Source organism: Parus major, chromosome 1 (assembly GCF_001522545.3).
Source record: "Parus major isolate Abel chromosome 1, Parus_major1.1, whole genome shotgun sequence".
NCBI lineage: Eukaryota > Metazoa > Chordata > Aves > Passeriformes > Paridae > Parus > Parus major.
This window is the reverse complement of record NC_031768.1, coordinates 831523-838443: the sequence shown is the minus strand read 5'-3', so window position 1 is coordinate 838443 and position 6921 is coordinate 831523. Positions and strand designations below refer to the sequence as shown.

The window sequence follows — 6921 nt, the reverse complement described above, 5'->3', positions numbered from 1 at the left end:
ATTATTAATAATAACAGTAGTGTGGCAGTAATTTATTATTATTATTACTATTACTATTTAATAGTAGTAGTATTAAGGCAACAATATATTATTATTAATAATAACAACAATAATAACATTAATATTCTTATAACTGCATATTATATTATTGGCTTTTCACAAATATTAAAGTGAATGTTACATGTATAAGGTTAGGAAACTTTGTTGTGTTAATACAGTTCCTTCTATTTCTGTTATTGATGAAACTTAGAAATAGTTATAGCCTAACATATACATTTATATGTTAGGCTATAACATGATATTAAAGCACAAACTACTTTTTGTTTATATAACCCAGAGACTGAAAAGATGGTCAGAGACCCCCCCTGAATTCTTAAGATTATCTTGTCCTCCAAGACCTCCAAGAGAAGGATTTATTGCACCTTTATCAGAGGATATAAAACCCAGTGGTGCCAAGAAAATTGATTTATTGGGAAGGGAGCAAGGTGAAAACTGAACAAAGAAACATCTAAAACTTAAGAAGAATGTTTGAATATGTATGAGAATTTATGGATATGTAGTAGGGTTCTGTTTTTAAGGGACAATCCTTTGTTAGTAAGGTGAATGCAGAGACACCCAGCCATATCTGTATATTTTATTTTAATATCTTAATTGTCTTTCTATTAAACTTTAAAATTCTATATAAAAAAATACAAACCTCATTTTTCACAGAAACATCTCCATGAAACAGCAAAACAGCGCTCAGAGCACTCTGAGACTGGAGGGGCACCTTAATTAGTGAGATTTGATTGATGAAGGAACTCATTAATTAAAATTAAAATTAAAATTAAAATTAAAATTAAAATTAAAATTAAAATTAAAATTAAAATTAAAATTAAAGATTTTTGTGCCTTTGGCAGAGGGAGTTTCCCCTCCCCTGTGCTTTGGTACAGAAATCCCAGAATGGGTCGTGTTCGTTTGCCCTTTGCCAAAACTCAGGCAGGGTTTTGGTTTCAGGGGAAACTCGGGCAGGGTTTTGGTTTCTGATTTATCTGGAGATTCCTGGAGAGCCAAAGCCTGAGAAATCCCTGTCCTGGAGTCCTCCCTGCCAGGAGAGAGGGGGGAGTGGGAAAAGGGGAATGGAAAATGGGATTTCCACCATTGGTGGTGAGGAATGATTCATTAAACATTGAGGAGAATAAAGTGATTTAATGAAGGTGGAGGGAAGAGAGAGCTGGATTTAATGCGACATCCAATTAAAACAAAATAATACCAATAACCCAGGAGATCTGCAGAACCTGAATTATCAGGGATAATTCAGTGTATTGGCTTTATTTGAGCCTAGGGAGAGGGAAGCAAGGTCAATGCCAAATCAGTGAGGGATAAATGATCCCCTGATTTTCCTGCAGCTGAATTTCTGGCACAGAATCTTGAAAAAAAATAAATTTAAATCTACAAAAACCATAAGGAAGGTGCTCAGAAAGAAACACACACAGAGAGAGGGGAAATGAATCCATTGCCAGCTCCAGGGGCAGCTCCACATCAGGCAGAAATCAGGATGTGAACAATTCTGGGATAACAGTGGGAGAGAAATCAGCCCCTGCCTTGTGTTCCTCCATGGTCCCTCACAGGTAACTCAGAAAACTGAAACAAGGAAGGAAAATAAGAAGGATTCAAATTACACTTTGAAAGCTTAAAACAAATCCCAGACCTATTACACCAAAATCCCTTCAAACTCTGACCTCATCCCTTGGCACTCCTGGTGTTTGCTGCTTGCATTTTTAACATTCTTCCAGGAACAGAAGCAGAATTGAGTTCTTTGATAGAGGCATGACATGAAAAATAAAAAAAACTCTTGCAGAAACCCCAAATTGGTGTGATCAGCCACAAAAGCTCCCAGTGCAAACTCTGCTGTGCTGGCTCTTGGTGTTTTGGGATGCTCTGGACCCTCATGTGCCAGCTGGGGAAAACTGGAGTAGATGGAAAATCATTTAAATGTGTGAAGAGGCATCTCCAATTCAGAAATTCTGCCCCCAATTTCCAGTCCTACCCTGTCCTCTGGCACTGGGAGCCATTCCCTGTGTCCTGGAATTCCTTGGGATGTGCAGCACCTGAAGCTGCAGGCACGGAGGGTGAAGGGGATTGTGCCACCCTGGGAAGAGGTTGGAGTTTTTAGGGATGATTTTTAAGGTCCCTTCCAGTCTGGGATTCTGGGATTTTGTGAGGCTGGGGTGCCACAGTTTGTGCCTGTGCAAAGGAGAGCTCACAAAGAGATCAGGAAGGAAAAAAAGCAGATTTTCCCTGGCTGGGTGGTGTTGGAGGTGGCTGAGCTGGGGCAGGGTTTGGGCTCTCCTGGAGCCCTCGGGCCATTGTGTGAGTGCATTTCACCACCCTGAGGCTCAGAGCAAAAAAACAAAACAATAAAAGGGCTCAGTGATTCACTTACAGTAAATCTGTGATGAAATCCAGTCTGCAGGAGACACAGGAAGTGCAGTCAGGCAGGGCCTGAGCAGAGCAAACACAGATCTGCTTTTGTGGAGAGACAAACACCCCGAAATCTGCCAGGAATGAACTTGTCTGAGCAGCTCTTCTGAGCAAAGGCTTCTCTTGGTGAATAAATTCATCCTGAATTCTGGGAGACTGGGAGGGGTAAACAGCTGGAGGAACAAAAAGGTCACAGGGGCAAGGAAAGTCAAATAGAGACTTTTGGGGAGAATCCTGGATTCCCAGAGAGGTTTGGGACTGTCACAGCCCTTCCCATCCCCCCCAGCCATGGCAGGGACAGCTCCCACTGTCCCAGGAGCTCCCAATGTCCAGCCTGGCCTTGGGCACTGCCAGGGATCCAGGGGCAGCCCCAGCTGCTCTGGCAATTCCATCCCAGCCCCTGCCCACCCTGCCAGGGAACAATCCCTGCCCAAGATCCCATCAAATCCTACTCTGAAGCCATTCCCTGGCTCCTGGCCCTGCAGCCCTTGGCCCCAGTCCCTCTCCAGCTCTCCTGGAGCCCCTTCAGGCCCTGCAAGGGGCTCTGAGCTCTCCCTGCAGCTTCTCCTCTCCAGCTGAGCACCCCCAGCTCTCCCAGCCCAGCTCCAGGAGCAGCTCCGCGGTTCCTCTGGATGAGGATCCCCCCTGGATCAGTTTTTGGTTGGGGTTTTCCAGGATGTGCAGGAAATGAGAAGATGAATGTGAGGGACACACCCTAAAGCACCTCCCGTGCTGGGACTGTGGGGACAGAACTGCCAGGTGACCCCAGGGCACCCCAAAGCCGCCCCAAAGGCCACCCCAGAGCCCTCGGGGACCCTCCCGAAGTGATCCCAGCTCCCGGGGAAAGGGACACAGCAGGAGCTGGGGGAGCTTCCAGGAGCTCCCCAAGGGCTTCGGGAAAAACCCCCACAGCCAAAAAGGGGAATTTTGGTGGAAAGAGCAGAAGGAATTTGCTGTGAATCAGGGAAGGAGCTCGGCAGAAGGGAGAGGAGGGAACGCTCCTGCTCTGGGAAATGAGTCCACATGGAGGGAGGGAGGCAGGCAGGGAAAAAAGAGATTTTCCAGGGAAAAAAAGAGATTTTCCAGAGGAAAGAAGATTTTCTAGGAGAAGAAAGAGATTTTCCAGGAAAGGGAAGAGATTTTCCAGGGGAAGAGGAGATTTTCTAGGGGAAGGAAAGGATTTTCCAGGAAAAAGAGGAGATTTTCCAGGGAAAATAAGAGATTTTATAGGGGAAGGAAGAGATTTTCCAGGAGAAAGAAGATTTTCCAGGAGAAGAAAGAGATTTTCTAGGGAAAAGAAGAGATTTTCCAGGAGAAGAAAGAGATTTTCCAGAGAAAAGAAGAGATTTTCTAGGGAAAGGAAAGAATTTTCCAAGAATAAAAATAAGAGATTTTCCAGGAAAAGGAAGAGATTTTCCAGGAGAAGGAAGAGATCTTCCAGAGGAAAGAAAAGATTTTCTAGGGGAAGGAAAAGATATTCCAGGAAAAAGAAGAGATTTTCTGGGAAAGAGAAGAGATTTTCCAGAGGAAAGAAGAGATTTTCCAGGAAAAATAAGAGATTTTCTAGGGAAAAGAGGAGATTTTCCAGGAGAAAGAAGAGATTTTCTAGGGAAAATAAGAGATTTTCCACGGGAAGGAAAAGATATTCCAGGAAAAATAAGAGATTTTCTAGGGAAGAGATTTTCCAGGGGAAAGAAAAGATTTTTCCAGGGAAAAGAAAAGATTTTTCTAGAGGAAATCAGAGTTTTTTCCAGAGGAAAATGGGGATTGCCTCTCACCAGGTCAGCAGATGGAGCTCAAAACCTCAGGTACCAACAGGGATGTGCCAGGAACTGTTCCCAAAAATCCCTGGGTGGAAATGAATCCATCAGTGGAGAAAAGGGAAATAAAACTCCTAAAAAAGCCCAGCAGAGCTGGACTGACTCCTCTGAGCTGAGAAATGCTTTGTTTTGGGGGCCCAAAGAGAAAACCAAGAACAATAAAACAATTTTTAAACTACAATATTAATTTTTTAAATACATTTTCCAAATGTCTCAGTGCAAAAGTCACGGTCCAGCCCAGGAATTTTTGGTTTTCTGCCACATTTACCACATCAGGTGATGTTTTTATGGAGGTTTAATCTGAAATTACAGGAATTTTGCACTTTGGGATGGGAATGAACAGCCCCAGGCTCTGCCTCTCTGTGAAATGAGAATTTCCTGATATTCCAGGGGATTCCTGGGCAAAGGAAAGAAAAGGAAAAAATGAAAAATAAAAAATAAAAGAATTCAACAGCTGCTCTCCTGCCATTTCCAGACCTTTTGGATCCTGTTCCAAAATCAAAACACAAATTTTCCAGAATTTTTTTCCAAGGAGCCAAATTTACTGATTTGTCCTGGCTGCCCACGATGTCCTGGGGGTTTTAATGTTTTAATTAAAAAATGTTAATTAAATTTAATGTTAATTATGGTCCAGTGACGGCTTTAAGGGCTGAGTGAGGGTTTTTTTAATGGGAAAACAAGAGAGGAATTATCACCTGTGATGAAAAATTGACTTTTCGAAGGCCACCACTCCTCTCTGTTTATTCTTGCTGAAAAAACCTGCAGGGAATTTGGTTTAAATTCCTAGAAATGGATTTAAAATAGTCCAGGATCAACCAGTGCAGCAAACCCTGGGGGAAATTCAGATTATCTGGAGGAAACTCAGAGGCTCCCTGGGCCAGGCCTATTTCCACATCTTCCAGGGAAACTCCTGGATGGAGTCAGAGGCACTGGAAATATTATTTTATATCTGTATCTAATTAGAATTTTATTATATTATTTTTAATATATATTATATTATATTTTATAATATAATATTTTATAATATATTTTATATTATTTTATATCTTTTATAATATATCATTTTATATATTTATTTTAAATATATATTATATATTATGTTTTATAATATATATTATTATATTTTATTATAATTTTATAATATATAGAGTATATATATAATATATATTATACATTATATTTTATAATATATATTATTTGATAATATATATTATATTATTTATAATTTATATTTATTTATATTATCTATATTATAATTATTAATTAATAATATAAATGATTATATAATATAAATACTACTATAAATAATATTTTATAATTATAATTATAAATAATTTATATCAATTTAATAATATTTAATATTTTTATTTCTATTATACTATATATATTATAAAATAATATTATATAATTATATGTATTTCTATATTATATAATTTAAAATACTGTAACTAAATTGTAATTTAGAATTTATAGTCATGTATATTTTATATTTATATATTATACATATTATAAAATAATAGATATAATGATATATATTTCTATATTTTATAATTTATAATATTGCAACTAAATTGTAATTCAGAATTGATATTTATATATATTTTATATTTATATAATACATTCTATATTATAAAATATTACATATTATAATGATATATATTGATAAATAATTTATAATATTGTAACTAAATTGTAATTTAGAATTTATATTTATGTATTTTATATTTATATTATGTATATTATAAAATAATATATAATTCTATAGATTTATATATTATATAATTTATAATTTGTAATATTGTAACAATTGCAATTTAGAATTTATAATGATATATATTTTATATTTACATTATATCATGTATTTTATAAAATATTACATTATTATATATTATAATTACCTATATTTATATATAATTTTTTATTTGTAATATTGTAACTAAATTTTCGTTTATAATTTATATTTTTATATATTTTATAATTTATATTATATATTATCATAAGCTATTATTATATGTTATAATTATATATTTTATATATTATATTGATATTATATATTATAAGAACATGCTATATATTATAAGAACATAATATGTATTAAAATTTTATATATTTATATATGTTTAATAAAATTTATAATTCTGTAAATTGTGATTAATTTTTGTAACCCTCAGATCATTTTTAAATTTGAATTTAATGAACTTGTGGAGTTTTTTATGTGAATGATGACACTGGAAAGCAGCAGGAAAATAAACTCTGAAAGGAAGAACACGAGGAGGAATTTCCCACTGCTCCTCTGGTTATCAACAACTGGGGCCTTGAGAGGAAATCAAACAAAAATAAAAATAAAAATAAGAATAAAAATTAAAATAAAAATAATTTAAAAATAAAATAAAAATAAACAAAAATAAAAGACAAAAGTAAAAACCAAAAAATATAAATAAAAATAATAATAAAAAATAAATAAAAATAAAAAGTAATGTTAAAGATAAAAATAAAAATAGTTAAAAACTAAAAATAAACAAAAATAAAAACAAAGACGAAAACAAACACAAATAAAAATAAAAAATAAAATAAAAAATAAGTGATTCAAAATAAAAATAAAAATAATTAAAAACCAAAATAAAAAAACAAAAATAAA

At 35.2% G+C, this 6921-nt stretch overlaps 1 long non-coding RNA gene across 1 annotated transcript; it reads right to left on the bottom strand.

The window, feature by feature from the left end:
* Positions 1-1269: 1269 nt before the first annotated feature.
* On the bottom strand, positions 1270-5251 carry LOC107199788. Its single transcript, XR_001519304.2, has 4 exons — positions 4979-5251; positions 4242-4311; positions 2426-2636; positions 1270-1623 (listed from the first exon to the last, which is right to left on the bottom strand). It is a non-coding gene; the product is annotated as an uncharacterized LOC107199788 (long non-coding RNA).
* Between the last annotated feature and the right edge of the window lie 1670 nt (positions 5252-6921).